We start from the raw sequence: 27,557 nt of genomic DNA on the forward strand, positions 1-27,557 counted from the left end.
GGGAGAAGATATTTGCAAATGACATATCATATACAGCATTAGTAACCAAAATCTATAAAGAACTTTTCAAACTCAACACCCAAAAAACAAATCATCCAGTGAAGAAATGGGCAGAAGACATGAACAGACACTTTCCCAAAGAAGACCTCCAGATAGCTAACGGTCACATGAAAAGACACTCAACATGACTCACCATCAGAGAAATACAAATCAAAACCACAATGAGATAGCACTTCACACATGTCAGAATGGCTAAATCAACAACGCAGGAAACAACAGATGTTGTCAAGGATGCAGAGAAAGGGTAACCCTTTTGCAGTGCTGGTGGGAATGCAAACTGGTGCAGCCACTCTGGAAAACAGTATGGAACTTCCTCAAAACAATTGAAATAGAACTACCCTACGACCCAGCAATTGCACTAGTAGGTATTTGTCCAAAGAATACAAAAATGCTGATTTGAAGGAGCACATGCACCTGAATGTTTATAGCAGCACTATCAATAGCCAAAGTATGGAAAGACCCCAAATGTCCATCGACTGAAATATGGATAAAAAGAAGTGGTATATATACACAATGGAATATTACTCAAAAAGCGATAAAAAAGATTGAAGTCTTGCCATCTGCAACATGTGGATGGAACTAGAATGTATTACGCTAAGCAAAATAAGTCAGAGAAAAATAAATATATGCTGTGACTCATATGTGGAATTTAAGAAACACAACAGATGAACAGAGGTGAAGGGAAGGAAAAATAAGATAAAAACAGAGAGGGAGTCAAACTATAAGAGACTTATGCAATCCCTATCAAAATAACACCAGCATTCTCAGAACAAACTGAGGGTTGCTGGGGGGGTGTTAGGTGGGAGGATGGGCTAAACGGGTGATGGGCGTTAAGGAGGGTACTTGTTGAGATGAGCACTGGGTGTCATGTGTAAGTGATAAATCACTGGGTTCTACTCCTGAAACCATTATTACACTATATGTTAACTAACTTAAATTAAAAAAAAATTAAATAATAGTTATAATAATTAATAAAGAAACAAAGGTGCCTGAATGCACCTCCAGATCTCTCACAAGCACTAAAGAGGAAATGCCTAAAGGGATTAAGAAAATTTGCATTCTTGACCCAGTACTTATTTTCACAGGAAAGTTATCACAGGGAAAAATGTCTTAGTGTGATTGATTATCCTCTGGTTATATTGAGAAGATAGCATTCAAGAGTTTGTGGAATCATGGCAATTAAATAAGACACGCTCTTCTTTCAAATGCCATAGCAGACAATTAGATTAAACTTTGTTTAAATGCAATTGTACCAATGTATATGCAGTTTATTGTATATGTGACAAAAGCCAGAAATTGTTAATTATTTCTCCTATGTGTCTTATATTGTTATAATCAACTTTCTTGAAAGTTAGCCTTCTTCAATACTTATTCGATCTTTGGGGCACCTGGGTGGCTCAGTCAGTGACAGCTCAGAGCCTGGAGCCTGCTTCAGATTCTGTGTCTCCCTCTCTCTCTGTCCCTACCCTGTTCATGCTCTGTCTCTCTCTGTCTCAGAAATAAATAAAAACATTAAAAAAATACTTATTGGATCTTCTTGTTTCATACAGTCATGGTTAATGGAGGCTCTTGGAGAATCTGATGATGGTATCTTTCTTCTTCCTTTGTAGGGCCAATATAATTAAAAAGGCCAACAGAGTTGTCAATTTAAATATAACTCTACACTATTCTTTTAATTACAATAATGTCTAACATTACTTCATTATTTTTTAACCTCAAAATATGTTATGCTCTTTGAGTGGCAAAAATTACTCTTTTTCGTACTGCTGCATTCAAAATTCAGGGGCGTACTGCTATGATGGTATCATTAGGGTGTTTGTTTCCTTGACCTCATTCAGAACGAGATAAGAAGATGTATTCCTTAGTTATTGAAAATGTAAGGGCATATCTCTTATCGTGTAAGAATTCAGCAACAAACTGGTTTTATATTTTAAAATTTTGTGGCAGGAAGTCAAATGTAGGTGGAATTTTTGCCAGTTCATGGAATTGTGAAAGCACTTGCTTTGCAAGAGGCGAGACCGGTTTGTTCTTCATTTGATCCCAGCGACAGACAAACAAACCAGCAAACAACTCTCCTTGGTGATTGCAAATCCACTGATCCATGCAGTGGGTAGAGGAAGTCTAAAGGGCGCTACTGAGTTGGTCCAAAGGGAGCTACAAAGGTCCAGACATCCCTTGTTTTTTGAAAGTTTACTTCATGACTTGGCTTTTACAAAAGATCTACAGTAGTACCTATCTTTGAAAACCAAAGAAGTCCGAAAAGGATTTTTGCTTTTATGAAAAATGGTTGTGGGGCGCCTGGGTGGCTCAGTCGGTTAAGCGTCCGACTTCGGCTCAGGTCATGATCTCACGGTCCGTGAGTTCGAGCCCCGCGTCCGGCTCTGTGCTGACAGCTCAGAGCCTGGAGCCTGTTTCAGATTCTGTGTCTCCCTCTCTCTCTGCCCCTCCCCTGTTCATGCTCTGTCTCTCTCTGTCTCAAAAATAAATAAACGTTAAAAAAAAAAATTAAAAAAAAAAAAGAAAAATGGTTGAAAAGCTAAGATAGGCTGAGTGTTTGTTTTGTAGCTAGCCTTATAGAGGCAGCTCACACTGGGAGCAGCGAGGGTCTCCTCCGAGCTTCTTCACCAGATGCCCTCAGTATCTCAGCATCAAGCCACTAGTTTTGAATTATGTCTGTGAGCACGTGTGCTTTGTCTCGACTTACTTTGTACATCCATTAGCAAGATATGTCCTAAGGTTTCAGAAAAGCCTAGGAGAGGTTATTTTGGGGGTCTGGGTCTGGAAATCCTAAAAAAAATTCCATATGCATTAACGGTAATTGCTTCATTTTATGCCATTTCGGTTTATAAAAGTTTTCATAGGAAAGCTCCATATTTTTGGATAGTGGGGCAAACCTATGACACAGATATTGCAGAAAAGTCTCTGGAAGCTGGGAGAGAGGGAAAGAATAACATAGCTTCTCCCTGTCTTCCTACTTTTTATTCTACTCCCAGTACTTTTCTTGGGCCAATCCTGTATGTTGATTTATATATTAATATAAATGTTTAGGAGTTGAAAAGTACTCAGGAAACCTGACCAATGACCAATGCTGAAAGCCAACCTAAGGAATTTAGACACAAGAATGTTTCTTTTTCCTCATGAGCAGCCTTTTATCGTAATATATTTGGGTAATTTCCATTACTCTCAATTTAAGATACAAGCACATTCTTCAAATTTGTCAATAAGTGAGGATGAATTAGCTTGTATTACATGGATCATATTCATGAGAGGCTTTGAGATATCCTAACATGTTAACATCATGTCAGCTCAACTCATCACACACTGATTTTCAAGTTAAAATATGTCATTTCTATTATGATAATTACATATATCTCCCCTGTATGTGTTGCTTGCTACTTCCCTAAAGTGATCAAAATCCTTACTCTGTTTTTTTCTCATTCCAACCTACAATCTCTGGGAGAATGGAACTGTATATTATTGCCCTTATTTTTTACATTAAGGAAAAAACTAAAATGAAGGGAATTTAAATCTGGTCATGGTGATTTAGTCACTTGCTGATATAATCCATATGGTATTTTTTTCCTGATTCAGTGCACCTTTTAAAATAAATTATTTTTCTACATAGGTTATATAGAAAAAGTATGATTTATGACTGCTTATTAGTTTTATATGTATTATAATTATGTGCATTTCTTGCATATTGCTCACAATTACTTATATATAGAATTTCACTCCATTAATAAAAATTCTAAGTGAATAAAGCATGAATCAGCAATGTAAATGATCTTCTGTTTTATTATTGGCTTAAAGAACAAACCTGGGACTCAAAAAGAAAATATATTTCCCTTAGATACTATAACATACTGCTGCTCATGAGTCTGTGCCCCCACTATGGAGATATTAAGTAACAAACCATAATGAAATAATACTCATTTAAACCTACCAAACTGGAAATATCGTATCTTTAAAATTATTTCCTATGCATTTCTTTTAAAAAGGAGGATGTTAGACAATATAATAATATTCACTTACACATTTTTTAGTAAACATTCATGGAATATCAGTATATGTCAGTCACTAAGCTGGCAAGTCCACATAAAAAAATTAGATGAATAATGGTTCCTGCCTTTAAAGAGGTGAAAATCTGGTAATAAAATCTGGCGAAACTGCCCCATAAAGACAACAATAAAATACTATGTGCACACGCACACACTCATACACACTTGCAAAGGAAATTGTGATGAAATATGTAAGTCTACTTAGAGAAGAACATGGAGGGATGCATCTGGGAAAGACTTTATAGAAGAGGATGCACTTTAAGAGTTGAAAAGGTGATCACCTGGAGAATGTATAGGAGAAGCGTAGTTCAGGCAGGAAGAATGTGTGGGGCACAGAAGCAGGGAACAGAAGGGGGTGCTCAGGATAGCCGAAGTATATGGAATGGGCAGTGATGAACGATGAGGACAGCAGAAGTCTCAGCAGAGGGCGTCTTGGGGGCAACTTCCTGAAAAGAGATATTGATTATTATACTATAGCTTTACATTTGGAGTAGTTCTTATGCACTAGTCTGTAAAAGCTGTCTATTCTCTGGAATAGTGAGCATATATAATAAGGCCTGGTGAGCAATTAGTTCTCAGCCCACAGTCCTGACCAAATGTCTAAGGCAGTACTAAGTATTTCAAGCCTATTCAGAAAGCTGTGCAGTGTGTACGAAACCTGGATGCAATTGCTGGAAGGAGAAGGCCATGTATCCTCCCTGTAACAGGTAGGGGTTCAGATGCATTCAATTTAATTTCATGTAATTGTATTTGAGTCACTACTGTGTGTTAATACAGCTAAGGGCTATGTAGAACACAATGTGGAAAAGATACAAGTACTACCCTCAAGGCTCCTGACCCCAGGTCAGTTTGGATGGGGTACTCATACGCTTGACCCCCACGGCCGGTGATATTACAGCTGGAAAGTAGTGGAGCAAGGGATCTTTTCTACTTTTTCTTTTCTCTGTTGTGTTTATGAAAGGAACAATGTTTATGAGGCAGGGGTTTCCCCAAGTTATAGTGAATCAGGGGCAATGGCATATGGAGACATTCTCTACCGTTAGTTGTATTCTCTTGCAATTACAAGCCTTTGGTTTTCTAGCCATGGCACATGGCCTTGTAAGAATGAGAAAAAGAAGAGAATTCTGTACATGATATAACCAGACACATCAGTTAATCATCACTATATAATAAACTAACCAGCACTTAGTCGTTTAAAACAATAGCCTCTCCCCCTTTTTTGGCTTACAGTTCTGAGTCAGGTGGCTGGTTAGCTGATCTCCATTGGACCCATTTGTGTTCTTCAGTTAGCTGTGGGGGGGGGGGTTGGCCCCTAACTAATTTAGGGTGGCCTTACTCAGCTGTATGCCAGTTGGTATATTTTTGTCCAAGGTGAGAGAAATGACTGTATTATATGTCTCTCATCCTTCAATGGGCTACCCTAATCATAGCGTTCAAAGATGGAGAGGAGATCTCTGAGGCCCAATATTACCTACTTTGCATTCTATTGGCTAAAGTCACGTGGCCAGCTCAGATTTAAAAAGTGGGTAGATAGATAAAGTCTCATTGCCAATGCCAAGGCCCTTCAGAAAAGGTGGAGAATTTTGTCCGTTTTAGCAAGATGCCACATCAGAGGACTGAGAAAAATTTTTTTTTCAATATATGAAATTTATTGTCAAATTGGTTTCCATACAACACCCAGTGCTCATCCCAAAAGGTGCCCTCCTCAATACCCATCACCCACCCTCCCCTCCCTCCCACCCACCCCCAATCAACCCTCAGTTTGTTCTCAGTTTGTTTTTTTTTTTTTAATTTTTTTTTCAACGTTTATTTATTTTTGAGACAGAGAGACACAGAGCATGAATGGGGGAGGGGCAGAGAGAGAGGGAGACACAGAATCGGAAGCAGGCTCCAGGCTCTGAGCCATCAGCCCAGAGCCCGACGCGGGGCTCGAACTCACGGACTGCGAGATCGTGACCTGAGCTGAAGTCGGACACCCAACCAACTGAGCCACCCAGGCGCCCCTGTTCTCAGTTTTTAAGAGTCTCTTATGCTTTGGCTCTCTCCCACTCTAACCTCTTTTTTTTTTTTTCCTTCCCCTCCCCAATGGGTTTCTGTTAAGTTTCTCAGGATCCACATAAGAGTGAAAACATATGGTATCTGTCTTTCTCTGTATGGCTTATTTCACTTAGCATCACACTCTCCAGTTCCATCCACGTTGCTACAAAGGGCCATATTTCATTCTTTCTCATTGCCACGTAGTACTCCATTGTGTATATAAACCACAATTTCTTTATCCATTCATCAGTTGATGGACATTTAGGCTCTTTCCATAATTTGGCTATTGTTGAGAGTGCTGCTATAAACATTGGGGTACAAGTGTCCCTATGCATCAGTACTCCTGTATCCCTTGGCTAAGTTCCTAGCAGTGCTATTGCTGGGTCATAGGGTAGGTCTATTTTTAATTTTCTGAGGAAGCTCCACACTGTTTTCCAGAGCGGCGGCACCAATTTGCATTCCCACCAACAGTGCAAGAGGGTTCCCGTTTCTCCACATCCTCTCCAGCATCTATAGTCGAAAATTTTTAAATAGCAATGTGGATTTCCATATTTTTTATCAGGTATGTTTTGTGGTACCTCAAATAGTTTAAAGTGTAACAGGTAGGGGCATTGGCCACCTAAGGGTAGATTAACTAACGGCAGGCTTGACATATAGGTATAGTGTGGCAAAACTCATCAAGGAAAAAAATAAAAGTATTACTTTCACAAGACAATTCATATGACTGGAGAATCTTCACCAAAATCCAGAAGTAATCATTTGAAACCAAACTATTCTTTAGACTCCCCTTTGTTCTTCAGACTTACAATCTTGTAACATCAAACATCCTATGGCTGATCTATAGATTTTTAAAGAAAAGTTTTCCCTTCTAATGTCCCTCACTGAAATTCCAACAATATTGTCAACTGCCTTCTTAATGATTACTTGCCATGTCTTTTCTACATGTTTCTGTCCAATTTTGCCATTAAGAGACACCATGGCACGGATCTGAGGAGGTAGCATGAATGTCGCCTGTGTCGTCAGGATACTGACTTTGGTCTGAAAATAAAAGCCTGCGTTCACAACCAGATTCTTTCTCCAACGTGTGAGATTGAATGAACAGGCTGGTAACACTTGGACTTTTGCTAAGAGCCACTCATTTCAATCCCTCCATCCTTCAGGTTGGCGGAAATGTTGTAATTGGACACTGAGTCTGGAAGGAGCCCTGCGGGTGGCGGCAGTTCAGTTATGGGAGCGCAAGTCAGGGATGATGATTTTGAACATATGCTAGAGTCAGTTGTGGTGGGAAAAAGGCAAGGCTTCTCTTGCCCCTGTTGATCCTTCTGAGGTGGAAAGAACAAGATTTATTGCAAGTCCCAAAGCCTTAAAAACAAGCCAGCAAGCTCCATGTGTTCTTTTCCTGATTGAAAGCATGGACATGTATTGTGTATATAACTTGGCCTAAGTAAAATAACTCAGCTGACCCATATTTACATTTGACCGCTGGTGTCCTAAATACAATCAGGATGGGCCTGGTGGCCAGTCTTGGCACACAGAGCAATGTTTGTGTTTTTCTTTCCTTGGTGTTCCAGACGTTAGCTTTCCTTCTGATTGGCATGAGTGTCTGCAGCTGTTCCTGCTTGTCGGACTTCAGTGACTCTCCATCTTGTGCCGCTCAGTGATGGCAGTTCTTTGTTTCATTCATTCATTCATGAAACAGTACTGGAAATCTACTACACACCGAGATTTTTTTCAAAACTTTCAAGATACGAATATTTTCTTAATTTTTTATGGCAAATAGATATAAAAACTAAGTAAATTTGTTCCTCTTGCAATTCTCACACTTTTCATTTGAGACAGCAGAGTTCAGTGAAAATAGCCCTAGGTGAGATTCCTACAACCAGCACGCCGAACACATTGACCCACGAACTGTGGACAAAACGCAACATCAACTCTAACTCCCTCAGATTGTAAGCTTCTCTACCCCTGATGAAAACTGAGACAGTTCACATGGCTTTTGTTCCCACTCACCCCTAGATAGCACAACACTTGACAATCTCTACAAGTCAAACACAGTCTCATGTCAGTATATAGAATGTCCATTGAAAAATTCTGAATTTGACCTATCACCAAATCTTCTCCTCTTCTCCTCCCAAAATTGGTTCAGGCTGGAAGCCCACAGTTGTCACTCTGCCCTCCGCTTGTCCTGGTCAAGATCTTCTCTCACTCACTAGTTGCAGTGAATGAAGAGATATAGATGGTTCTTACTTGGACTGGTGCCATGACAGGTTGACTCACCTCTCTGGGCTTGAGGGAAGAAAAAACTCTGCAGTGTCCCTTCTGGGCTCCAATTTCCTGAGGACCGCTTTCCCCTGAAGAAAGAACCTCTCTTCTGGGTGATGGCAGCTCAGCTACTGGGCATTCCATAGTGATCTCTCTCTTTCTGCTGAAGTCTCCTTGCCCCTTGAGGTGTCACTGTTGGACAGGACCCTAAAGTCCCATGTTGGGTCTTTCACTTTCAATGGTCCACACTGGTCCATAATATATGGTAGTAAATTCTGTACAAACTCAGAGAGTTAAGCAATCCCAATGCAGCGTTCTTCTGACTCTGCCATTAGATATGGAGGTGGCATACCAAATTGTTCTCTCAAAGGTCTCTTCTCTAGTCTTGGCCTTAGAAATTAGCATCCCCCAAAGTTTTCTTCAAAGTTTGGGGGCTCGCAGCAAAGGAGAGCTTTCTCCAAAGAAATTCTTTTTCCTTACCAATGTTTTCCCTTTTTCACTGCCTCTGATATCTTTATATACCCTTGTCTGCCAGAGGGGTGCAAGAGTCACTTTTCCTGTACCATTTCCTTAAAAATAAGCATATGGGGACAGGGATGACTGCCTACACTCCCTGCTGTCTGATACTTTTCCTTATGGTACCTCAGTTGAAACCCGAGGCAAGCATAGTCCCTACTAACTTCCTATTACACTCACTATATAACTTTGCAACAATTTAATTTTCCTGGATCTGTATTTCCTCTTTCATAAAATGAGATGGTTGAAGCTCAATCTCCAGGGTCCTTTTCAGCTCTCGAATTTGGTGGTTTTGTAGTTAAGTTTCTGTAGACTGTAACACAATGGAAAACACATTGAAACAGTTGTCAAGAAATACAACCCCAGCTGTAATCCTATTAACAAGTGAACAACCTTAAGCAAGTCTCTTAATTTTTGTGGGACTTGGTTTTCTAATACGTAAAGGTGGACTTTAAACTGGATGACATGTAAGTGAATCTCTCAGAGCTTATCTTATTGTTTCTGGAGATTTTCCCAATCACAAATCCTAATTTTGCCACATCCACAATATAAGATTTTAAATAGGAAAAATATTGCAGTTAACATAAAAGTTAGCTGAGAAACCTTCTGGTTAGTAAAAGCATAATTTAAAAATGCAGGATTTAAGGTCAATATTATTTATTATTTTAGAAGGCTGCTAGTGTTCTTTGCTTCTTCTCCAGGTGTGTGAGCACAAATATATCACCAGATATTTTCAAACTTCATTAATAATAATAATAATCATAAGCGGTGCCTGGGTGGCTCAGTCAGTTAAGTATCTGGCTTCGGCTCAGGTCATGATCTCGTGGTTCATGAGTTCGAGCCCCACGTCAGGCTCTGTGCTGACAGCTCAGAGCCTGGAGCCTGCTTTGGATTCTGTGTCTCCCTCCCTCACTCACGCGTGTGCTCTCTCTCAAAAATAAATAAACATAAAAAATTAAAATAATAATAAGAAGAAGAAGGTTTACTTAATAGGGCTGAACAGAACATCATTTCACTTAAATTTGAAAGTCATTTTTAAAGAGAAATAGGAAAAAAATGTTATGTTTAAATACATTCAATAATGTAGAAATAAAACATTTACTTTTCTTCTTATTCAGAATGTAGATGAGAGAGAAACCTAGTGATTTTCACCAGGATCTGCAAGCCCATAATACACCTGGAAGCAGGAGAGGCATGAAAACTGTGGACCAGAGGATGAAGTAAATCCTGCATGTGGTGAAGGATACATTCCAAGACCTTTGTGAATCTGCTAATGAGAAATGTTTGTCCAGGCTCTTGGTTTTCTCTCAAATCACACTTTAGTCAAGCCACATGTTTCCGGAGAGTATCCTCTTGTGAGTGGTTGGAGCATTTGCTAGAACATTCCAGTCATACTTTATATTGTTTCCACGACAATAGGGTATGCTTGTTCATGTCACTGGTCTAAGTCTTCACTAAAATAGACATTTCACTCTAACTAATGGACCTATCTGGATGAGAATCATCACCCTTGATGATGACTCCTTGACATTTGTTTCACTTTCAACCTCAACACTAATGCTTTCTTTTTAGGGGTAATATGAAAGGAAAAAAAATTCTTTTCTTGTTAGTTTTTCTTTGAGAATCTCTCTAAAAGAATTATTAGGGAAGCTTAATTAGGTGGGACACTTTCATTCTTTGGCATGTGACTTAAATTCATACCTCTGCAAAACGAAAAATACCATCTAATACATCTTAAAATCTTTGAAACTCTGATCATTGAATTCTCAAAGGCCATGATCTATTACCATAACCAACAACCTTACTACTAATGCATTTTTCTATTAATTCAATTTCCCTTTTCCTGACCAGACTATTTCACACCTCTGTCTTCCAAACTCCAACACCCCTGCTTTCTCCCTTTAGTGATAATCTCACTTTTTAATTAACTGAGAAAATGGAAATGAATAGACAGGAATTCCTCCATGCTCTCAACACCAATTACTCACTGACCTTGTGACTTCTCTCCTGAAATCATCCCTTCTGCCTGCATCCTCTCTCCTGTTCTCTATTGGATCATGTCCATTAACAGAAAAATAGGCTGAATTAGCTCCCATCTGAGAAATGCCTCATTTGCCCGTATTTTCTTTTTCCATACTGCCTCTTTTGTCTATTCCTCTTTTATTCTAAACCTGTTGCCTATATCTAGTATATTTTCTCCTCTCCCACACTGTCCTGAACCCACCTTAGGTAGGCTGAAATCCCTACCATGCCATAAGTCTGTCCTGGTTAACAATGGGTGCCATATTGCAAGATCAGATAAATGCTTTTTACATGCTCACATTTCCCAAATGATTCATTCTTAGACAAATAGTGTTTTCACAGTTGATTGTTAAGTTGCTTCTCCAAAGGTCTTGTCTCTTGGCTTCTGGGAAATCATCCTCTCCTGGCTTATTTCCTGGCACATTGGCTATTCTTTTTTAGTTTTGTTTGCTGACTCTTTTCCCCCAACATAAATATTATAGTGGCCAAGAGCTTTATCCTATTTTCTTTTTCCTCTCTATTTTCACATGTCTCACCCACTACCTTGACTTTAAATAAAATGCAAATGGAGATATAAATTCATCTTAGTTTCCTGTCTCTACCCTGAGGTCCAGAGTTATAAATCTAACTGCTACTTAATGCTTATAATTAAAAACATAAAACAGGCACCACGAATTTAACAGCAAAAACAAGAGTTATTTTTTCAACCCACAACCATTTCTTCCTAGTCTCCCCATCTCAGTAAATGGCACCCCTACCTACGCAGTTACTTAGAACAAAATCCAAGGAATCATCCATGACTCTTCTTCCCTCATATTCTACATCTTGTTCACCAGCAAGTCGTCTTCATTCTGAGAATATAATTTGCTCATTTCTCTTCATCTGGATTATGCCACTTTAGTTCAGGCTTCTCCTTCTCCTACTTACATTGTAGCAATAACTTCCTAACTGACATCCCTGTTTCTACCCTTATCCACAGTCATTTTCCATTTAGTATATGTATGATGGCATAACTCTTCTTAAGACCCTCTAAATCCTGACATTGCTTGTAAAATAAAACCTGGGGGTGCCTGGGTGACTCAATCAGTTAAGTGACCAGCTTCAGCTCAGGTCATGATCTCACAGTTCATGGGATCCAGCCCTGCATCAGGCTCTGTGCTGACAACTCAGAGTCTGGAGCCTGCTTCCGATTCTGTGTCTCCCTCTCTTTCTGCCCCTCCCCTGTTCTCTCTCTCTCTCTCTCAAAAATAAATAATAAACATTAATTTTTTTTAAATAAAGCCTGTGCAAAATAAACAAAATCAAAGCTTTTCACATGGAAAAATAGTATTTTTTCTAAAGACCACAGATTAGAAATATGTATAATTGTATGTTTATATGGATAAGCATACATATACACACAGAGCCAAGTGATTGAATAATTGAAATAAGTAACTCAATACAACAAGTAAAGAAATCAGTTTTTATTTTTTGCAATAAGTTAATATTTTTTAATTTAAAGCCAGCTGAGAGATTTAAAAAAGAAGAATAAAAAGTTTCTATAAAATATTAGGATAAATGATATTTCTGAGAGATTATGTGTTTGGAACTAATTTCTTCAGATTATGTGCCCAGACTTCTTGAAAGGGCCATTTCTTAATACACTCACCTGCCTCCCACCAGAGGGGCTTGGATAAAAAAATGTATATATATTAGAAGTAATGATCTGTACTCAATGAAGTTTCTTGTATCAGTCATCAGTCCCTTTTTGCTAGACCCCTAATCAATAGTCTTTCATATTGTCCAATAGGTGAATGGAAGGAGTCCAAGGAGTGAAACTTTACATTATAAATCTTACAAAGGAAACTAAAATCCTTGTTTATTTACTTATACTGTGTATGGCCCCTATAAATTGATGTCAAATTTATCAAAGCAGTCAAGCTTTCAAGAAATCATAAATAGTGTGAAAATCATGATCCAGAATCTTTTTTTTTTTCTTCATAGACATTTCTTCTTAGACAGCTCCTGGTGAGTTTGAGCCCCTTGTAATCTTCCTGAGTGTATAAATAATGTCACATTATTCAGGGTTAGAAAATTCTATTTTCTCAGGCATTTCTATTTGAAAACAAGATAGCATGCTAGCATTACTGACAATCAAATGCCCCCAATGCTGGAAAGTATTTTTGCACTACATCTTGTATTGGGCTTTGGGCCAAAAATCTCCTGCATTAAATGTCACCGCTGGCCTCTATAAAGGGGATATGATTTTACCTTACACTTTAATTAGTAAGAAAATCGTTGCAAAACTGCTTGCTTTCCCTCTTATGTTGGATAAATCAAACAAACTCACCACATCTCTATACAGATAAAACATACCATCTAAAATTTTGCCATTGACTACTGAAGTAATGAGAAAAAATTCCTTCTTGGCTAGCCTTCCCCATCTCAGATTCCTTACCCTCATGGGGAATGGGGCCAACCCACCATGAAGCAAACCCATTCTTGCTCTCCTGCTACAACAATTGCTGGTATAGAGACATGGAAGGAGCACTGTAGGAAAGCAATCAAGACATCAGAGTGAATTAATTTTCTGCCATCAGAATAAAGCTTTATAACTCACAGATATGAGGAATTGACAAGAAAACCTACAGTCAAATCAGTTTCTACTCATCCAAGAGTCTCCTTATCCCTGGAAATGATATAAACTTCAAACCCAATCACAATCTAGTTAATTTCCTGTTGCCCAAAGAAATGTCTGTTTGCAGCATATCATTTTAATGGCTTTAACATAAACATTCACCTCACCATCATAAATTCACCCATTCAGATTGGAAAGATAAACTCTGTAACAATGGTGAAATAATTTGAAAGGATATTTTTATACTGTAGGAGGAAGCTCTGTGTGTCAAAGTCATATGGGAGTAGGGTGTGTGTGTGTGTGTGTGTGTGTGTGTGTATCTGTGTGTTTCCATGTGTGTATGTGACAGAGAGAGAGAGAGAGAGAGAGAAGGGAATGGAAAGGAAAAGAAAACAAGTGAAACTTCCTAGGAAATCAAAGAGTTTGGCAGAGTCCAAAGATTTCCCAGATATCCAAGTGAAATCATGCATACATAAATTTCAAATGAATACCTCAGTAGGCAACTCTGAGCCCTCCAAGGCTGACATGTTAGCCCCACACCATCCTTCTTCTATTACTCTATTATTCATTTCAACAGCAAAGATTTTCAGAATAGAATGGGAGCAAACATCTTGGCTAAGAAATCTTTTCCCAGTCAGTTCATGTGCTGGCTTATATAACCTATTGCCTAAGAAGACTATGCATTTTGGCTTGTCTTACTTGATGATCGGCTAGTGACTATGATTTTACCATCTCTTCCTTGTGACTAAGAAAAATATTACCAAAATCAATGGCACAATAGTTGCATAAAATATGTAGTTCTGAGATGCAATAAAAGTTATGTATTGAAATGCCCACAATTATGATTAGAGTCCAAAAAGTACTTGTGCATATAAGGTTTAAAGCAGGAACCCTACTACTATAATTATACATGACAGTATAAACAGCTAATGGTCTGGGAACATTGATTATTGTCATTTTATACTTTCTATGAAGCCTAGTAAATTTCCCACTTGGGATTAAATGTAAAGAGAATAGATTGTAGCCCTTACTTCTGTTTATCATGAAGTAAATTATATAAATAGATGAAATATATTGTAGTGTAGCTTCTTTCTAGTTCAAGTAACTCCATCTGTACCATGGTGTAGAAGCTGCACTTTGTCTAAATTCCTTATTCTGAGACGGCCAAAATAATAAGCAGTTCACATCTATATTTTATGCTTTCTGGTCTAAAATGCAAATATAATCATTTAAAAGATAGCTTTGCAGGGACATAGAAATGCAAGAACTCAGTGAGCAGGTGGCAAAGCTGTTCACTGAGTTATCATGGCAGTTTGCACATATTACAAGAATCTTCCAAATGAACAGAAACAACCTGCTCCGTTCACTGAAGTACTTCAGGACTACACATTCAATTTTCAATAGTGCAGATTTCAAAAGAAACCCTTGCTGCAGAGATCAAAGACATGAGAACCAGTCAGGATGAATTAAAAAATGATATAACTGAGATGCAAAATAAACTAGATACAGTGACAGCAAGGATTGAAGAAGCAAAGGAGAGAATAGGTGAAATGGAAGATAAAATTATGGAAAATAATGAAGCTGAAAAAAAATGAAAGAAATGAAATTAACTGGATCATGTGGGGAGACTTAGAGAACTAAGTGATTTCATAAATAAAACAATATTAGTATCATAGGAGTCCCAGAAGAAGAGCAAGAAAAAGTGGCAGAAGGTTTATTTGAAGAAATTATAACTGAGAACTTACCTAATTTGGGGAAGGAAATAGACATCCATGGCCAAGAGGCACAGAGAACTAACTTCAAAATCAACAAAAACAGGTCAACACCACAACATATCATAGTGAAACTGGCAAAATACAAAGAAAGAGAATTCTGAAAGCAGCTAGGGACAAAAAGTCCTTAACCTAGAAGGGTAGACACATAAGGTTAGTAGCAGACCTGTCCACTGAAACTTGACAGGCCAAAAGGGAGTGGCAGGAAATATTCAATGAGCTGAATGGGCAAAATACACAGCCAAGATCCTTTTATCCAGCAAGGCTTTCATTCAGAATAGAAGGAGAGATAAAGACTTTCTCAAACAAAAACTAAAGGAATTCATGACCACTAAACTCCTGTTAGAAACTCTAAGGGGAACTCTCTGAGTGGAGAAAAATAAAAAAGGAAGACCAAAGCAACAAAGACTATAAAGGACCAGAGAATATCACCAGAAACACCAACTCTACAGATAACATAGTGGCCCTAAATTCATATCTTTCACTAATCATTCTGAATGTAATTGGACTACATGCTCTAATCAAAAGACATAGGGCATCAGAATGGATTTTTAAAAATCAAGATCCATCTATATGCTGCCTACAAGAGACTCATTTAGCCACCAGTAGATTGAAAGTGAGGGGATGGAGAACAATCTATCATGCTAATGGAGGTCAAAAGAATGCCTGAATTGTTGGTGGGAATGCAAGCTGGTGCAGCCACTCTGGAAAACAGTATGGAGGTGCCTCAAAAAACTGAAAATAGAACTACCCTACGACGCAACAATTGCACTACTAGGCATTTATCCACGGGATACAGGTGTGATGATTCGAAGGGACACATGCACCCCCATGTTTATAGCAGCGCTCTCAACAATAGGCAAAGTATGGAAAGGGGAAAAATGTCCACTGATGGATGAATGGATAAAGAAGATGTGGTATATATATACAATGGAGTATTACACGGCAATCAAAAAGAATGAAATCTTGCCATTTGCAACGATGTGGATGGAACTGGAGGGTATTATGCTAAGTGAAATTAGTCAGAGAAAGACAAATATCATATGACTTCACTCATATGAGGACTTTAAGAGAGAAAACAGATGAACATAAAGGAAGGGAAACAAAAATAATATAAAAACAGGGAGGGGGACAAAGCATAAGAGACTCATAAATATGGAGAACAAACTGAGGGTTGCTGGAGGGGTTGTGGGAGGGGGGATGGGCTAAATGGGTAAGGGGCACTAAGGAGTCTACTCCTGAAATCATTGCTGCACTATATCCTAACTAATTTGGTTGTAAATTTTAAAAAATAAAAGATAAAATTAAAAAAACAAAAGAATGCCTGAATAGCCCATCAGATAAACTTGATTCTAAAAGAAAGACTGTAACAAGAGATGAAGAGCATTGTATCATAATTAAGGGGTCTTTCCATCAAGAAGATCTAACACTTGTAAATATTTATGCCCCCTGACTTGAAGCACACAAATATATACTTCAATTAATCGCAAACATATAGAAACTCATTGATAATAATACCATGATAGTAGGAGACTTTAATACCCCACTTACAACAATAGACAGATCATCTAAGCAGAAAATTAACAAGGAAACAATGGCTTTGAATGACACACTGGACCAGATGGACTTAACAGATATATTCAGAAAATTTCATCTTAAAACAGCAGAATACACATTCTTCTCCAATGCACAAGGAACATTCTCCAGAATAGATCATATACTGGGTAACAAATCAGTCCTCAACAGGTATAAAAAGATGAAGATCATACCATGCGTATTTTCAGATCACAACACTATTAAATTTGAAATCAACCACAAGAAAAAATTTGGAAAGCCTACAATGCATGGAGGTTAAAGAACACCTTAGTAAAGAATGAATGGGTTAACCAGGAAGTTAAAGGAGAAATTACAAATTACATGGAAGCAAATGAAAATGAAAACATGACAGTCCAAACCCTTTGGGATACAGCAAAGGCAGTCCTAAGAGGAAATTACATTGGAATTCACACCTGTCTCAAAGAACAAGAAAGGTCCCCAATACACCTAACTTTACACCGAAAGGGGCTAGAAAAGGAGCAGCAAAAAAAGCCCAAAGTCAGTAGAAGAAGGGAAATAATTAAGATTAGATCAGAAATAAATGAAATAGAAACAAACAAACAAAAACAGTAGAACAGATTGATGAAACTAAAAGCTGTTTTGTTGAAAGAATAAAAAAAAAAAACATTGCTAGCCAGACTTCTCAAAAAGAAAGGAGAGAGGATCTAAATAAATAAAATCACAAATGAAAGAAAGAGATCAAAACCACCACAGAAATACAAACAATTATAAGATAATACTATAAAAATTATATGCCAACAGACTGTGCAATCTGGAAGAAATGGACAAATTGCTAGAAACTCACACACTACAAAAACTCAAACAGGAAGAAATAGAAATTTTGAATAGACCCATAACCAGCAAATGCATTGAATCAGTTATCAAAAATCTCCCCAAGAAATGAGTCCTGGGCCAGATGGTTTCCCAGGGGAATTCTACCAGACATTTAAAGAAGAGTTAATACCTAGTCTTCTCAAACAGTTCCAAAAAATAGAAATGGAAGGAAAGCTTCCAAACTCATTCTATGAAGCTAGCATTATTTTGATTCCAAAACCAGACAAAGACCCCAGTAAAAAGAAGAATTACAGACCAATATCACTGATGAAACTGGAGGTAAAAATTTGCAACCAGATACTAGTAAATCTAATTCAGCAATACATTAAAAGAATTATTCACCATGATCAAGTGGGATTTATTCTTGGGCTGCAGGGCTGGTTCAATATTCACAAATCAATCAATGTGATACACCATATTAAAAAAAGAAAAGATAAGAACCATATAATCCTTTCAATAAATGCAGAAAAAAGATTTGGCAAAATACAGCATCCTTTCTTGATAAAAAAATGCCTCAAGAAAGAAGGGATAGAAGGAATAAACCTCAGCATCATAAAAGCCATATATGAAAGGCCTACAACTAACATCATCCTCAATGGGGAAAAACTGAGACCTTTCCCCCTAGGGTCAGAAACACGACAAGGATGTCCATTCTCACCACTGTTGTTCAACATAGTACTTGAAATCCTCAGCAATCAGGAAACAAAAAGAAAGGAAAGTTATCCAAATTAGCAAAGAATAAATGAAACTTTCATTCTTCGCAGATGACATGATACTCTACATGAAACACCTGACAGTCTCCACCAAAAAACTGTTAGACCCAACATATAAATTCAGCAAAGTCACAGGATATAAAATCAATGCACAGAAATCAGTTGAATCTCTATAAACCAATAATGAAGCAGCAGAAAGAGAAATCAAGGAAGGCATCAATCCCATTTACAATTGCACCAAAAACCATAAGATACCTGGGAATAAATCTAACTTTTACAGAGGTAAAAGATCTGTATGCTGAAAACTATAGAAAGCTTATTAAAGAAAATGAAGAAGACCCAAAGAAATGGAAAAACATTCCATGCTTATGGATCAGAAGAACAAATATTGTTAAAATGCCTATACTACCCAAAGCAATCTACACATTCAATGCAATCCCTGTCAAAATAACACCAGCATTCTTCGCATTCTTCACAGAACTAGAACAAACAATCTTAAAATTTGTATGGAACTGGGAAAGCCCCCAAATACCCACTTTAATGTTGAAAAAGAAAACCAAAGCTGGAGGCGTCACAATTCCAGACGTCAAGCTGCATTACAAAGCTGTAACCATCAAGACAGTATGGGTACTGGCACAAAAACAGACCTATAGGTCAATGGAAAAGAACAGAGAACCCACAAATGGACCCACAAAGATATGGCCAACTAATCTTCAACAAAACAGGAAATAATATCCAATGGAAAAGACAGTCCTTTCAGAAAATGGTGCTGAGAGAACTGGACAGTGACCTGCAGAGGAATGAACCTGGACCACTTTCTTACTCCATACACAAAAATAAACTCAAAATGGATGAAAGACCTAAACGTAAAACAGGAAACCAACGAAATCCTAGGGAGAAAATAGGCAACAACATCTTTGACCTCAGCTGCAACAACTTCTTAGTAGACATATCTCTGGGGGCAAGGGAAACAAAAGCAAAAATGAACCATTGAGACCTCATCAAGATATAAAGCTTCTGCACGGCAAAGGAAACAATCAACAAACCAAAGGCAACCAATGGAATGGGAGAAGATATTTGCAAACGACATATCATATACAGCATTAGTAACCAAAATCTATAAAGAACTTTTCAAACTCAACACCCAAAAAACAAATCATCCAGTGAAGAAATGGGCAGAAGACATGTACAGACACTTTTCTAAGGAAGATATCCAGATAGCTGACAGACATATGAAAAGATGCTCAACATGACTCATCATCAGAGAAACACAAATCAAAACCACAATGAGATATGAGCTCACACCTGTCAGAATGGTTAAAATCAACAATGCAGGAAACAACAAATGTTGTCAAGGATATAGAGGAAGAGGAACCCTTTTGCACTGCTTATGGGAATGCAAACTGTTGCAGCCACTCTGGAAACGGTATGGAGGTTCCTCAAAACATTTAAAATAGAGCTACCCTATGACCTAGCAATTGCACTACTAAGTATTTGTCCAAAGGATACAAAAATGCTGATTTGAAGGGGGTGCGTGCACCCCAATGTTTATAGCAGTGCTATAAACAACAGCCAAATTATGGAAAGATCCCAAATGTCCCTAGACTAACAAATGGACAAAGAAGAAGGGGTAAATGGATGCAATGGAATATTACTTGGTGATCAAAAAGAAGGAAATCTTGCCATTTGTAACAATGTGGATTGAACTAGCACTTATGCTAAGTGAAATAAGCAGTCAGAGAAAGACAAACATCATATGATTTCACTCATATGTGGAATTTAAGAAACCAAAGAGATAATCATAGGGGAAAAGAAGGAAAAATAAGATAAAAATAGATAGACCCATAAGAGACTCTTAAATACAGTGAACAAACTGTGGGTTGCTGGAAGGGAGTTGGTTGGGGGGATGGGCTAAATGGGTGGTAGGTATAAAGAGGGCACTTGTTGGGATGAGCACCAAGTGTTACATGTAAGTGATGAATCCCTGCATTCTACTCCTGAAACCCATACTACACTGTTAACTTACTTGAGTTCAAATAAGTAAATTAAAAGAAAAATAGTGCAGATTTCAGAGGTTATAAAAAATATATTGGCAAATATTAGTTTGATAAATCCAAACCATCTCTTTATTCAGGTTACTTTTCTGTACAGTATTCAGCTACAATATAAGCTTCTCTAAATTTGGATTGATTGTACCCCTGAGAAAAAATATTTTAACAAATTAAGTTTATTTTGGGTTAATTCCATCCCAGTCGTTCCTTACAACAGAAATGCACTCCAGACATATACTTTACAATTTTGCTTGATGTTTGTTGGATCAGCAGTAGTAAAATACAATCTGGGAAGAAGGAAAGAAAACACAACTTTTTCCCAGAATCATGCTGACATTCCATCAGTTTTATAGAAACACAGACACATTGGTATGTAAGCTTCAGTTTGGCAAAGTTGAGTGAACTCAAAGATGGATGAATCCTGTCCCCAACCACACCTTAAAAGTTGTCACTAAACAAAAAACAGATGTGTTGATTTTAGCTCTATTCAAAACATTTATAAATTCTTTATAAAGTTTTGTTTCAGGATCCTAAAGAAAACAGTAATGTTTTAGTTAAATCCTAGATATTTTTATTATTTACCTAATGTTAACAAGGCTATAGATAGGAAGTACATATGAATTATAAGAAGAGAAATGTGAGTATATATGAGAATAAAATGTAAAAGGAAGTTACAAGTCTTAAAATCAGGTCACTCTTAATTTTTTTCAAGTCATAAAACTTTTCCAGCTACATGCTTTTCCCCCATCTTTTGCTCAACAGTGTTAAAAAGTGTGGGAAAACAGCTGCCCTGTGTGGTTTTAAAGGCGAGAGAATTACTGGTATCTCACAAACTCTGAAGAGACATGTAGTAATGTGTAGTCAGCATTTGGGTTGATTAATTCTCTCTTAGGTGGATTTAGTCCCCTTTAAAAGCAAGCTGGAGAAGAAACTTGAGGCAAATAGTATGTTTCATCAGGCTGTTATATACACATTAACCCATCCATGTACAAAGAATGACCATCATGTTAGGAAACACAACATTTGCTTTCCTTTCAAAAGAAGTTCACAGCTACCCAAAGCAATGAGACTGTAAAATAAACAATATTTATTAATTGCCTCATGTAATTGTTGTTTCATCTAAATTTTAGAAACAGTATCACGAAAAACAAATCAAAACTTGAGAACACTTTACAAAGAGTACCAAAAACCACACCATCATAGAATTCTCAAAATCCACTTACTTGGTCCATAGTGGGGTGGCATTTATACACGTTCAGTTTTTCATCCTGTGTGTCTGCACTTTTCGGGGCAGATGTGGATGGAGGGTGTGGGAAAATACACTTTGATTTATCTGGTTACCCATTTCCCCGGGTTATGAGGCCACAGATTTTGATGCAAAGAATCCCACCCTGGTGATTTAATGGCAGTGAAGCGATTTTTCAAGGATAATTTTAAATGTGTGTGGTGTTTGTCTTATGTCCTTACTTTAGAATCTCACTTTCTCATTAGATGTGAGTCCACACTACTCTGCATCTATCTTAAAGGATTCTGATAAAGTTCTTGTGGCTTACATTGACTATCCCTACCGACAGAAATTATTTCTGACAAAGTGCTTAATGTTAAGTTTTAGAAAATAACGAGTCTTTAAACAAAAGTTTTAAGTTAAAGAAGCCCGTGTTTTGGGTTGTAACAGAATGTTTTAATGGTTGTAAGTCCTTTGTCAGTTTCTTGGATATCAGCATTCCCTGTGGTTTTCAGGAATCACATCATATTTAAAGGAAAATCAGCTAGATTCTCTGTTTCAGGAGATGCAGGGATCCCAGTTTCTCTCCCACTACACAGGATGGGTGCGGTGAGAGCAGTTTCTCATCTTTTTCAGTTGTTCCTCTGCTGAATTCTCCATTTGCCCTCCTGGGTGCATAGTTTTTTGCCTACCAATGGCATGCAAGTGGCACATCACGGTCCCTTTGTTTTCCAAAGTCCATCAACCTAAGGCCAGGTGAATAGGGATCTTATACAAGGTTTAGGACAAAATAGAGTTATGTCCCTGGTGAAGGACAGGAACTACCTTAAAATTTAATATTAGACATCCTTTATTTAAATTCCCAAGTGTTCTCACCTCTGAAGAGTGTGTTTATATACTCACTGCTTCTACTTGATTTCTAGAATTTCATTTTCCTTTCCCCTGCTCCTCATCTGCTCCTCCAACTTGAAAATTTCTCCTGATTTCTTATAGAAGGCAGCTTTTTACTGTCTCTGTGTGTCATTCTTGGCTACCCAGCCATTTCCTGGAGCCTAACAGGCTAGAGAAATGGGGGGAGAGAAAACAGTACCTCCCTAATCAAAATAGTCTGTTTCCGGATGTTCAGCTAAACACAGGGAAGTCTCTTCTAAGTAATTCAAATGTCTACAGGGGCCGAACAGGAGGCAAACAAGGGCACAGATGAGTGGTCCACAGAGAACTGGAGCTTATACACCCCACCTCGAGGAGTCAGTGGTCTGGATCATCAGCCCCAGCTACTTGCTGCCCTCGGAATTTGAACCCCCTTTGCAGGTGTTTACCATTTTTCAGGAAAAGGCCAAAATTTCAGATTTGTGAAATCTCCCAGTTTTTAAATATTGGAAGTTAACATTTTAAGTGTACAGAGCAAATGTAATATGTTTACAGTTTATATCTAGCCTGTGGGGTACTGTTTCAGAGGGCAAAGCTGTTCACCGTTATCGTAAACTATGTACACATGTTGGCTGAACTTTTCTAGCAAACAGAGACGATCTACTCTAATTATCACTTTAATTATACATGACAGAAAAATAGCTAACTAGTTTCAAGACCTCTCATAAATATACAATTTTACCCTCCCAGTAACACTATTTATAAACCTCTCTTTCTAATCTTCCAAAAGGAAGAAAACCAGTTTGAAGTAGAATTAGGAGGGAGTAATACATTTAATTTGTTTCTCCCTAAAAATCCCCTGTTCTTCTGGGTTCGTTTTCATAAATATCTAAATTGAGTAATTCAAGTCTGTATCCCACATGCTAAGGGGACATTTCAGAATTCCAAGACATTTCATAATTTTTCATGATTCCCCTGGGGAATTGCAGCCCTTGTCTCCATCACCTCTTACTATGAATTACAACAGCTCACAACTGCTGTCCTGTTTTTGGTCACTATAGCCCACACAAGGCTCTCTCCTTCATTCTCAAAGGAAGCAATAATACAAGGCCATGGCATGTACACGTATAGTTAAATGGGAGAGGGGCACCCGAGTGGCTCAGTCGGTTAAGCGTTTCAGGTCAGGTCATGATCTCATTGTTCCTGAGATGGAGCCCCACATCAGGCTCTGTGATGACTGCAGAGCCTGCTTGGGGTTCTCTCTCTCTCCCTCTCTGTCTGCCCCTCCCCCATTCATGCATCCATTATCTCTCTCTCTCTCTCTCTCTCTCAAAATAAATAAATAAACATTTTGAAAGAGATTAAATGTGAGAGAGTTCCGTATACTCAAAATAGGGAAAAGAGTCTAAAAAAATGTTGGACATTATTTTCCTTAGGTTCTTCTTAGATTCTGGCCTTTATCATGCGTTGGAAGGAAATTACTTTGGCTGTTTTGTTTCTCTCCAGTTCACTACTCCTGACATTAGCATTTAAAACATTCCTTTTTTTTTTTACATGTGACAATCTTCTCTGTGAAAAAAAAACATAGTAAATAGAATCCACAATAATTTAAGGAAGATGTTTTGCTCTGAGAATACTTCAATAATTTTGTTTCCCATGGCAAACATAGTTCCCATAAAAACTCACAGCAAGGCTGAACTAATACAATGTTTTAAACAACTGGATGTTTTTTTGTCATGAGTCAAATGAACCAGACTTTCAAATCTCACCAACATGCACCTGTAGATTAACGAAAAACATTGATACCATTGTTTATTATTTCTAAATAATTAAATGCTGAGGTATTGTGGCTTTGAGTGAACATGAAACGGTGGTTTCTTTGGATTGTTAACAGGATCATGATGCTGTATTTGGGAATGTTTTGTAAGCGAGAGAAATGAAAGGCTTCTTGTATAGAAACAGATGAGAATGATATAATTTAAATATTAAATTATCAGTATTAATACATTTGGCATTGAGAATCACTGTGGCATCTCGAATTCATCTTAGATGTCAACAGATCATGAACACCGCATCACCAATGACTTTCCTGGAATGTTTTCAAGATTGATCGTATGCATTTCTGTCCTTAGCACATCACAGATGGAAAGAATATATGGAATGCAATTCCCTTTTCCAGATTTCAGAGGCAACTGGTCCTTAGGGTTTCTGAAGCTTCGTCACACAGAGAATCACCGTACAGCTCAGTGCTGTGACTGCTCCAAAAGGGGTTTTGGCCTGGACCTCCATGGAGGTAAGAGAGCCCTTTACAGAGTGTGCTCAAGAAAAAGAGAAAGAAAACAAATTTTTTCAGCTGCTACATTCCCATACACTTCAAAAATCCCCATTAAAGAAAATGTTTTTCCAGACTGCTGTCCATAAGTGCAGGTTTATATTTGTGATGATAACCTTTCTTACCGTTGGCTCTACCGAAGTTTTGTGAGTGAACACAGGATAAGAAATGAATGATCCCAACAATTTACTTTCCTATACATTTCAGAAAAGCAACTTTTTTTTTCTATATAAAATGTAATCATTTGAATCTGGAATTAAGCGCAAAAAAGCAGAACTGCACAGTATGGTATGAGAACGCAAGGCTGTGCCCCCTGCCCCAAACACCCTCCTTTTATCTGAATTGCCACTTTCATTAGGGTGCTTCCTAAAATTCCACCATATTTGCATAAGGAACACTTATCTCCACTTGATGAGTATTTAATAGTTACTACTTAGTAACTATTAAAAACTATTATAAAGCCTCAGTTTAAGGCTTACTTGAACATTGCTTTCAACATGTATATAGATAAGAATTAGCAGAAAAACAACCAGAATGGTTTAATCAATCAAAAGTATTACATAAGTAAGACTTTTCAAAATAACTTAATAGTCTGCTTTAATCAAAGTATCAATACCAGGAAAAATTCTTTTTGTGTTTGTTGTTTGTTGAGCAGACCACACTGGAAAATTGGATTAAATTTTGGGAAACATGAATAAATGTTCAGCATATTTAATGATTTTCAAAAATTATGTTCCATTTTATGTTCACCATAAACAAGTTTCTTGCTAAATACATCTTTCTGTAAATCTTATCAACCATTGTTTATCATCTATTCTAGATGATTCGAAACTAGAGTGCCCAAAGGTCTAGATATTCTGGAATATCTAGATCTACCATACGAACCACCTGAAGGTCCACCACATCAACTGGCCATTTTTGAACTACAAAAATGGCCAAACATCAGCAATTTCATATCATTCAACCCAGAGTAAATGACAGTGGTTAATAAATGCAATAAAACAAAGTTATTTTTACTATTTTTGAATTTTAAAGTTTAGCACATTACAAGCTGACAAAAATTCTGGTTATTTCAGGGTGACCAGAATCTATAAGTTTTAACTAAATACACTTCTACTTAATAAAACTGAAAAATAATTATTTAATAAATACAGTTTGATAAATATAAAAACTTTACATAACAGTTCTAAAATTTGCTGTAATGCTAGTTGAAACAACTCTGACATTCAAAAATAGAACTTTATTTTCCTCTTACTAAATTCATTATAATTCTCAAATGCTTATTTCTTTTTTTTATTTTTAATATGAAATTTATTGTCATATTAGTTTCCATACAACACCCAGTGCTCATCCAAACAGGTGCCCTCCTCAATACCCCTCACCCACCCTCCCCTCCCTCCCACCCCCCATCAACCCTCAGTTTGTTCTCAGTTTTTAAGAGTCTCTTATGCTTTGGCCCCCTCCCTCTCTAACCCTTTTTTTCCCCCCTCCCCTCTCCCATGGTCTTCTGTCAAGTTTCTCAGGATCCACATAGGAGTGAAAACATATGGTATCTGTCTTTCTCTGTATGACTTATTTCACTTAGCATAACACTCTCCAGTTCCATCCACGTTGCTACAAAAGGTCATATTCATTCTTTCTCATTGCCACATAGTATTCCATTGTGTATATAAACCACAATTTCTTTAATCATTCATCAGTTGATGGACATTTAGGCTCTTTCCATAATTTGGCTATCAAATGCTTATTTCTTCCAACAGGAGGAAACACTCTAGATAATAAACATGTTCACTTCCTGTTCATATAAAAGTCTCTTTTTTAATAGCCAACCAAATCCAAAGTTCTCTCCCTCTCTGTTCTCCTTTTCTGGGGAGTAATCTAAGTTTAAGGGTCCTATTAGCATGACTTTGAGGAAGGAGAGTTCACTTTGGAGATTCTTATTATAGGGGACATAAAAGTTTCCCTTGATCCTCTTAGAGTCCCTGGCTGGGTCTGAAAATTAAACTAAGATTAACAGGAGAAAAGTGCACAACTTTCATTGCATTTTTACATGGACACAAAAGCCTTTGCAAGAGAATGAAGACCCAAAGAATTGGCTACTGCAGGCAGTTTTTATACCTTTGAGAAAAAGAAACAATAAATTTGAATAAACAAACGGGTTTGGGCAAGGGGTAGTAAATGGTGAAGAAATAACTAGGAAGAGAAGGGTTAGTTTGACAAGTTTTATTTGTTGGCACCAAATTCCTCAAAGGCTCTTGTGATAAGAATCTTTGCTCCTTCTTATTCAGAGACAGTACCTTTCACATGGGAATTTTAGAATTTGTTTCAGATTAGAAGGGTGAGGGGGTGAAAGGTCAGAGTGACCTGCTTCTACCATTTTTTAAAATTCCTCTAACATTATTTAATAAGCCAAGCCATGGTCTTGGGTAGTGTCCTGAATCCCATCATTATCTTCAGGTATCCATTAGTGAGTAATTCCTCCATTCTTTTCCCAGCTGGGGAAAGGCAAAATAACAGGTGGAAAATACTTAGCAGTCTTATCTGATTGTTTCATCTCTCTCCTCAGCTCCCACATTGTCCCTTCAGAAGCCA

General features: G+C 37.6%; 1 long non-coding RNA gene across 1 annotated transcript in view; it reads right to left on the reverse strand.

The window, feature by feature from the left end:
* Positions 1-4,340: 4,340 nt before the first annotated feature.
* The window catches only part of LOC109255358 (uncharacterized), a 129,051-nt gene continuing 105,834 nt past the window's right edge, over positions 4,341-27,557 (reverse strand). The window contains exon 3 of the long non-coding RNA XR_002075195.2: positions 4,341-4,564. This is a non-coding gene — a long non-coding RNA (uncharacterized LOC109255358). The remainder of the gene's footprint in view (positions 4,565-27,557) is intronic.

Source organism: Panthera pardus, unplaced genomic scaffold (assembly GCF_024362965.1).
Source record: "Panthera pardus isolate Hobbes unplaced genomic scaffold, ASM2436296v1 HiC_scaffold_16, whole genome shotgun sequence".
NCBI classification, from domain to species: domain Eukaryota; kingdom Metazoa; phylum Chordata; class Mammalia; order Carnivora; family Felidae; genus Panthera; species Panthera pardus.